The sequence below is a fragment of the Lipotes vexillifer genome, unplaced genomic scaffold (genome assembly GCF_000442215.2).
Source record: "Lipotes vexillifer unplaced genomic scaffold, Lipotes_vexillifer_v1.1 scaffold591, whole genome shotgun sequence".
NCBI lineage: Eukaryota > Metazoa > Chordata > Mammalia > Artiodactyla > Lipotidae > Lipotes > Lipotes vexillifer.
This window is the reverse complement of record NW_006791954.1, coordinates 4,838,604-4,847,717: the sequence shown is the minus strand read 5'-3', so window position 1 is coordinate 4,847,717 and position 9,114 is coordinate 4,838,604.

Below are 9,114 nucleotides of genomic sequence, written 5' to 3'. Positions count from 1 at the left end.
TCTGCCGTTGGGCTGGCCAGGATCCAGTTTCATATCTCCAGTCCATCCTGCTCTGCTACTTGCCAGCTTTGTGGCCACTTGCCCTTCCTCAGCTTCAGTTTTACCATCTGTAAAATGGGGGGAGGGGAACTCATTGAATTGTGAAGTTCTTTCCAGCTGGAGCAGTCTAGGAACCTGGAACCTCTGGAGTTCTTTTACATGGTCCTAGGCCCAGCGTTGGCATGGCTTCCAACCCTCCAGAGTTTGCACTGTTTTCAGGCTGACTGGCACTGGCAAAATCTGTGTCTCATTGCTCAAAGCCTGCACAGCAGACGAGCCAAGTGAATGATGTTGGGCTCTTTGAGAGCTCTGTCACCACCCAGAGAGGTGATAAGGCTCACCCAAAGGCACACAGCTAGTAAGTAATCCAGCCAAGACTTAAGCAAGATACAGTTACTGCCTGCTGGGCTTCCCTGGTGGCGCAGTGGTTGAGAGTCCGCCTGGCAATGCAGGGCACACGGGTCCAGGAAGATCCCACATGCCGCGGAGCGGCTGGGCCCGTGAGCCATGGCCGCTGAGCCTGCGCATCCGGAGCCTGTTGCTCCGCAACGGGAGAGGCCACAACAGTGAGAGGCCCGCGTACCGCAAAAAATAATAAATAAATACATACATACATATGGAAAAACATAATGGAATACTACTGCATATCCTCCACCAGACTTAGTAACGATTTTAAATATTGACAGTACCAGAATGTGGAGTAAGGGGATTCTCGTACAACGCTGGCAAGAAAACAAACTTGTACAACCACTTGGAAGCAACCAACAATCCCACCCCGAGAATACACCCAATAGAAATGTCTGTGTGTGTTTATTTGTGTGTATTCCAAAACACATGTATAAGAGTATTCATAGCGGCATTATTCAGCCAAACATTGGAATCAATAGTAGAATAGATAAATCTATAATTGAATACACTATCGCTACATCCAACAACATAGATGAATCACACATTACACAGATTAATACTGTATGATTCTATTATTCAAAAGCAGGCACAGCTAATCTATGGTTTTAGTTTTGGGGAGAAGGGTGGGAATAATCACTGGGAGGGGTCTTATGGGGTACAGGTAATGTTCATTATTTAGTTACATAGTGTATTAACTATGTGAATGTCCGCTGAGCTAAACGTTCCTTATTTCTGCACTTTTCTGTATGTTACACTTTAATGTTTTTAAGAAAAAACTTTTTTGTTTATTTTTTTAAAGAGCCCTAGCTCTCAAGTCATCCTGCCTGGACTGGATTTCTGGCAGTAGATTTAGAATAAGTTAGCACATCTCTCTGTGCCTGGGTGCCCTCATCTTTCATATTAATCACCCATCATGTTATATAGGGCGGCTATAGTGATTAAATGAATGAATCTGCGTAAAATGCTTACAATGATGCCTGCTCCTTATTAAGTGTCCAATGAGTGTTAGTTATTAGCCATGACCAGCCAGGTTAGTGAGGTGAAGAGCCTGAAACCAAAACGCCTGCACTGAATTCTGGTTTTGCCATTTCCTAGCCGTGTGACTTTAGCCAAAGGATAAATCTTATCCTTAACCGCTCTCTGTTGTAAAAGAGGAATGATGCCAGCCCAGCCTGATAGAGAGCTGTGCGAGAACGTACAGAGACTATCTATGTAAAGCAGTCAGCGCAGTGCCCGGCACAGATACATATTAGCCATGATGATGATTGATCACCATAGTAACCCTATAAACCCACTTTATAGATGGGGCTCCAGGTAGTCAAAAGACTGGATTAAGGTCTCATGGAACTAAACGTGATTTAAATCCTTTTGGGGGATGATAGAGCTCCACCTGGCACCCCCGCCACATCCCCTCTTTCACATAACCCCCATCCTCTTCTCTCCTAAAGCCTGTATTCCTCCCACTCTCACCCCTCAGCCCTCACTGTTCCCAGAGGCTTGATATTTGGAGCCAGTAATCCTCAATATCTGTGCAGACTGTTCCTCACCCCCACCCAGTCATGATGATCTAAAGAGCAGCAGAAGCTGAGCCCAAAGCCAGGGGAAAACCAGACAGCCCGTAATGGAGATGAGCTTTGCCCTCAGGTTGGGCTGCACAAGCTATAGGTCAGAGAGCTCTTGCAGTCAGAGCTAGGGGTTCAAATCCCAGCTGTGCCCTGATTAACCGTGCACTGTGGACTTGTCTCTTCACCATGATGGTCCTCAGTCTCCTCATCTGTAAAATGGGGATGCCAGTCCCTACTTCACTCTGTAGGGCTATCAGGAGTATCAAATGAGGCTAACCATATAAGTGAAAGGACATATATCCCAGAACACAGGTTGCAAATTAGTAGCTCAATGTTTTGTCAAATCACACTGACATTCAGCCTCTACTTAGGCTCCCCCCACCAGCAAACAAACAAGCAAGTATGCATTAGGAGAGGGAGGGAAGGGCCTGGAGCCCAAAGAGATGAGATGGCCAGAGAGACAGATGGATGCGGGTAGAGGTACACAGCACCACACCCCAGCCTACTCCTCCCTTTCAGGGTCCCACCCTAATGCCCTCTGCAATTCTGACACCTATTCTGATGTGTGGGTTTTCCAACACCATCAAGACATTCTACAACACTACTTGGTGTCCTACAATTTAACTCAATTCTCACTGTCTACCTGGAGATGGCATCAGATCCCACAGGTTAAGGGCTCAGTCCAACAATACCACCCCCCCTCACCTTCAGATGCCAATCGCAAGCTCAGGTTGTCACCTGGGCTTCTGACTGACCAGCTATATATAAGAAGTTCCAATGACCCCCCGCCTTGGGTTCAATTAATTTGCTGGGGCACCTCACAGAACTCAGAGAAACATTTTACTTACTAGATTACTGGTTTATTATAAAAGGATATAACTCAGGAATAGCCAGATGGAAGTGAGACATAGGGCAAGGTATGGGGAAAGGTGGGTGGAGCTTTTCCTACCCAGACACTCTCTTAGCTCTCTGAGTGTTCACTGATGCAGGAGCTCTCCAAATCCCATCCTTCTGGGTTTTTATGGAGGCTTCATTACATGGGCATGATTGATTAAATCATTGGCCATTGGTGATTGAACTCAATCTCTGGCCCTTCTCTCCTCCGAGGTCAGGGTTGGGACCAAAATTTCTAAACCTCTGACAACTTTCTACTCCCATCAGGGCTCCTGGCTTGGCCCCATTGCCTTCCCCTACAAAAGTCCCTCACCCCAAATACATACACTCCCCTTCTGTGGTTCACCTCCACCCCTCCTGCCTCTCCTTCCACATATAGGATGGAATTAGGCCTCCTGGTCCCCCTGGCTGCCAGTGGTTTCCAGAACCCCCAGGACATCAGGGATACCCTGGCCATGAAGACTCCCAGGACCACCCTGGATACCTAGGGACTGGGACTGTTGGGCTCCCAGGAATCGCAGAGGCAGCCCTGGCTGTCCAAGGCTGCCAAGCCCACATGGGCTCCCATGGAGGTCAGGGACCAGTGGGGACCCTCTGGGCAAGAGTTTCCTCCAGGTCAGACAAGTCAGCCAGGTCCACTCACCTTGGCTCCCAGTCTCCTCTATCCCGAGCCCGCCTGCAACTCCCTCAACACCCTTTTTAACTTCTTTCTGGGGACTGCTCACTTATCTCTGAGTTTTAGCCATCATTTTTCTAGTTGTCCTATTGCCATAAGTAGAATGTGAGTTACTGGACATCGGCAACTGGGCCTTTCTCTCCTCCTCTTCCCCCTGTTTTTTTTACTTTCTCCCTCCCTCCTTTTCTTTAGCACCTCACCTCCATCCTTCCCTACAACCTTTCCCATAACAAATGCTCCTCACATGTAAGACACTGTGCCCGACGCATCCCTGTGTGGTCTTAGACTGGCACGTAATAGATGCTCAGGAATATCTACTGTTGGTTCACTGACCCTCTACCCTACCTCCCCTCTCTCCCACCTATCTCTCTCCCTTTGGGGGTCTTTCCCCAGGACTGAAGAGCTCATCTCATCCTGTGTCCTACCCCCCTTCCCAGTACAGGGCCAAAAAGCAGAGGGAGGCTCCACGGATGCCCTAGGTTTGTCCCATAGGCTTGGAGGGGCCTCCTGGAGCCCCAGGTCCATCTGGAAATGTCATCTATGCTCAGTTGGATCTCCCTGAGAGGACAGGACAGAGGACCCCTCCTTCATGGCTGCTGTCCCCTCTTTCTCTCTTATCTCCTCTTCCTCCCTGAAGCAATGTTCTCAAATCTGCCTTTCAGATCTCACCATCCACTGTTAGCGATTAATTGGCTTTGAGGAGGCAGTGTATGTAGTAGAACATCAATAGCCTGGGAATTGTGTGATCTTAGACATCTCACTTCTCATGTGTCAGTGAAGCCTGTGAAAGTATTTTTTTCCCCTCAGAATAAATGATTCCAGATGCTCCCTTCATCCTCTCTTCTCATTTGTTTGCTCAAAATTTGTCCTTTGCAATACCCTGCCGTCCCCCTCCTTCCTTCATCTGCTCCACCTCTTTCCGAGTGGCATCAGTGGACGCTCTCCTCCCTACTGCCAGTACCCCCATCACTACCCCCTAACACACACCTTCTGTATTCAGGTAGCCCCAAGAAAAAGAGGTAGGAGGGTGTCTACAGAGACCCCGTGGGACTGCCCTGGCTCTGCTTCCAGAGGACAGACCTAACCTGAGTCCCACCTCTCTGCTGAGCGCACGTGAGGCATGTGGATAGAGGAGCACCACACCTAAGCACACCCCCACCTCACCCCATCCTTAGAGGTGCCCAGGTTCGATCCCTGGTCAGGGAACTAAGATCCTGCAAGCTGAGTGGCAAGGCCAAGAAAAAAAAAGTGATCTGGGAAGAACAGAATATCTGAGAGAACCGTAGGAGGAGGAGGGCTTGTGAATGAGATTGCTGGGCCTGCTGACTCTCTATCCATTTTCCAGTTAGGAGTAGGATTCATTCGCCCTAGTGGAGAATTCCTCCCCTTTTCACCTCATGGGGATGCAGATTTACTCAGGAAAAGTCTCTCCTGGGACACTTGCAGCTGACCCCTTCTGCCTCTTCTGGGTTTTCTTTCCTGCAACTCCCTCACTGGGGAGAGAGTCCAGGCCCAGATGCTCCAGGACAGTCCCGGTGTCCCCAAGGGCAGCCCAGCCAACATCAGTACTAGATACTGAGCTTTCCACTGAATCCCCGGAGGATGGAGCAAACTGTTGGTACAGTGGGCCCTAGCTTCCAGTTGGGGACGCAAGCAGAGGCATTTCCCTTCACTTTAGTGTTTGACTTTGCCAGGCCAGCCCTCCAGAGTCCTGCGCTCCTGAAACAGGGGTTTTGCTGCTGGTATGCTGCCCCCAGGTGGACAATGAGAGAACTGATAGTACCGTTAGCGGAGAGCCTCCTGGGGAATAATGGGCATCGTACAAGGTGCTGAGGATTCCAAAGACGCAGGCAATCCCTGCCTTCAGAAGGGCTTGTGGTCTGAACACGGAGACCTGCAAGGTAAACACACCACGGTCAGTGCTGCGTAATAGAGAGAAATGCCCTGGATGCCAAGAAAACAGAGAGGAGCCAGAGTGGTTCGGAAGAGCTTCAAGGGAGGAGACTTTGGATCTAAGTCTTGAAAGGTAAGTAGAAATTCACAATCTTGAGGAAATCACCTAACCCCTCCAAGCCTCAGTTTTCTCAGTTTAAAAGGTTTTTGTAAAGATCGGGGGGGGGGGAATTATGTAAAGTGCTTATTATAGTATCTAGTACATAACCGGCACTCAGAAATTTACATATATCTGATTTATTCTAAGGAACTGGCTCCGATTACGGGGGTTGACAAGTCTGCAATCTGTAGGCAGACCGGCAGGCTGGAAACTCTTGCAGGATTTCTATGTTACAGTCTTGAGGCAGAATTCTTTAGGGAAACCTCAGTTTTCTGCTCTTAAGGCCTTCAACTGATCAGATGAGGCCCACTGGAATTATAAAGGGTTAATCCTTTTACTTAAGGTCAACTGATTGTAGATGATGCTAATTACATCTACAAAATACCTTCACAGCAATATCTAGACTAGAGTTTGACCAAACACCTGGATACCCTAGCCTAGCCAAGTTGACACAGAAAATTAACCATTATAGACATCATTCCAAGCAGAGGCTACTTCAGACAGGGGCTATATTACATTTCCCCACTCGATTAGGCTTTTTTTTTTTTTTTTTTTTTTTTGTACCACGCCCCCTTAATTTTTGCCTGCATTGGGTCTTCGTTGCTGTGCAAGGGCTTTCTCTAGTTTTTTTTTTTTTTTTTTTTTTTGCAGTACGCAGGCCTCTCACTGCTGTGGCCTCTCCCGTTGTGGAGCACAGGCTCCGGATGCCAAAGCTCAGCGGCCATGGCTCACGGGCGCAGCCGCTCTGCGGCATGTGGCATCCTCCCGGACCGGGGCACGAACCCGTGTCCCCTGCATCGGCAGGCGGACTCTCAACCACTGCGCCACCAGGGAAGCCCTGATTAGGCTTTTTGAAAAATCACTGTTAAACGAGTAAAACATAAGTGTTTAAATAATACTAGGCTTGAATCTGATAAATAATTTATAGCACAATTCATAGAAATGTAAACTCCAGTGGGCTTGAGCTCTGGTGCAGCTCCAGGCTGGGCACTGGTGGGGGAGGGGAAGACAAAGATGCAGACATCCCCTGATTTAAACCAACTCAATGCACAAAAAGTTATATTGGCAATCACACAGTGTTAAAACAAAAAGGGCTCCCCGCCTTAAAAATCATTTGCCCAGGGTTTTTGTTTGTTCATTTTTGTTCGTTTGTTTTTTTAATGTAAGTAGTGGATCATCATTTTCAAATGAAATCTTGCACAGAATCTTACACAGGACATAGAAGATGAAAATGGAGCTTCTCTGGGTTGGAGAACCTGGGCCTCACCTCCTCTAACCAACCTCCCCATTCTCACCATCACCTCTCTAAGACTGAGGAAGGCATAGGCTTCAGTTTACAGGTGGGGAAACTGAGACCTAGAGAGAGGAGATGTGCCCAAGGTCATGCAACTAGTGACGACACAGCTGAGCTAGGACTCCCCACCATTACACACTGTCCCTCAGTTTGGTCCAAAGATTGAGTTTTTCTGCAGTCTTCACCACTGGGTTCAATCAACTGCAAGTTCCCCCCGTATATTGAAAATCTCTCTATCTACAAAGCTCACATTCTCACACAAACTTGTACAGTCAGGTATGCCACGTCTTCACTGAGGTGGGGAAAAGGGACAGCAGTGAGGAGGGTGTAGGGCGTGGAGGAAAACAAACACTTAGAAAGCCACATGGCAAAAGGTAATGAAACAGAGAATTACCCAGACCCATGATTACTGAGGGAAATCTTTTAAATTTTGCTTATTTAAGCTAACTTGTCACATTATAAAAATAATATGTCTAGAATTTTAAATTTTTCACATAGGATAGAAGGGAAAACATGAAAAGTTTTCCTTTGCCTCCATATGTTTACAATTCCTTCCAGATGTTTCTCAGTGCATACATAAACATTTACCCAAATGGGATTATGCCCTACACACTATTCTTTACCTCACTTTTTAAAACTTAACAATATGTCTTAGTGATATTTCCATATCAGTACACCTAGATCAACTTCATTCTAGAGGAAAGAAACACTGCCCTTCCAAGGGGAGTTCCCAGTGGGAGGATGGAGACCCCTCCCCCATTGAGTGGAGAGACAGGAAACACACAACACCCAGAAGAAATACTTATGAAAGGAACTCATCCGCATATGCAAATGTACTCCAAAGGTCTTGAGGGAGCCTCAGTAAAAAAAAGATGGCCTGAGAACATTCTCTGGAGACTCCTTGGAAGAGGGAAATTTTAAATTGGTTTTGGAAGAATGGACTTGTTAAAACGGACCAGGATTTGGGAGGAAGGTCTTGAAAAGGAGTAGAGGTAATAACTGCTAACATGTTTTGAGCACTTACTAATTTGCCAAGCAATGCACTAAGGGCTTTTGCATGTGTTACCCCACCCCGTGAGGAGGTACTCTCATTATCCCCATTTGAGATGAAGAATTGGAGGTACAGTGAGCCTGAGTGACTCGCCCAACGTCATACACCCAGCAAATCAGGAATCTGACTCAGCTACTCAACTTCGCCCCTACAGGTGGGTGTAAAGATGGGGGCAAGGTCCAGAGTATCTAGTTTGGGCCCCTGTGGAATTTGGGGGAAGGAGGGGTCGGGGGAGGATGAGGGTGATGGCAGCCCCTCTCTCCTTGGAACTGACCCTCAATCCCTTCTTGCCTCCCAGGACTAGAGGCTAGCAGGCACCTAGAACTCTCTCTTTGTGGACGATGCCTCCCAAACCACCTGTCCCAGACTCCCTTCTTCCCCCTCTCCCACCTCAAGTCCTGCAGGACCCTCTGTGATAGGCTCTGGAAAGGAGGAGGGGCTGAAAGAGAAATAGCTTGTGTCCCGAAGAGAAGCCCACCCCCACCGCCCCACCCGACCACAAGACCATCCGGGGCTGGAGGACTGGAAGGTTGTCTTAGGTGCTTCCATATCTCATTTAGCCCTCTGTACCTTTGATAAAGGATAATGACATGGGGAAATTGGGGCTCAGGGAGATTTCTGACTCAGGCATGTATGACTCCAAATTCCTTTTGACTCCCCAGTTCTGCTTCAGGGCCTTTGGAACAAAGACCCACACAGTCAGGATCAGGCTAAACTGCAGGGATATTTAAAGCTGGGTACCAGAAAATAGGGATGGAGCTGCTTATTAAATTCCCATCGCCTCATCCCCAGATGGGTCTTGCAGGGAATTGCAGGCTGGGATGAGCTACAAGGTGGAGGCCAAGAGGCAGAGGCTGGATTGCCATCCTTGAGGGAGGATGCCCACCTACCCTTACTACCTGGGGCCTCTGTGTTCCAAGAGGTAGAAGGCATGGCTGGTCTCTGTCAGGGTCACCCTCAGTCTTGGGGAAGCTGCAGAGAATGACAGGCTGGCCCCGGAGCCTAGGACCTGCTCAGCCTTCCAGATGGGCAGAAGCTACTGGATGTGGATGGGCTTCCCTACAACTGCTCTGAGACCCTGGTGGTCCTGTGCATTGAGGCTGCCTTTCTTTTTTTTTTTTTTTTTTTTTTTTT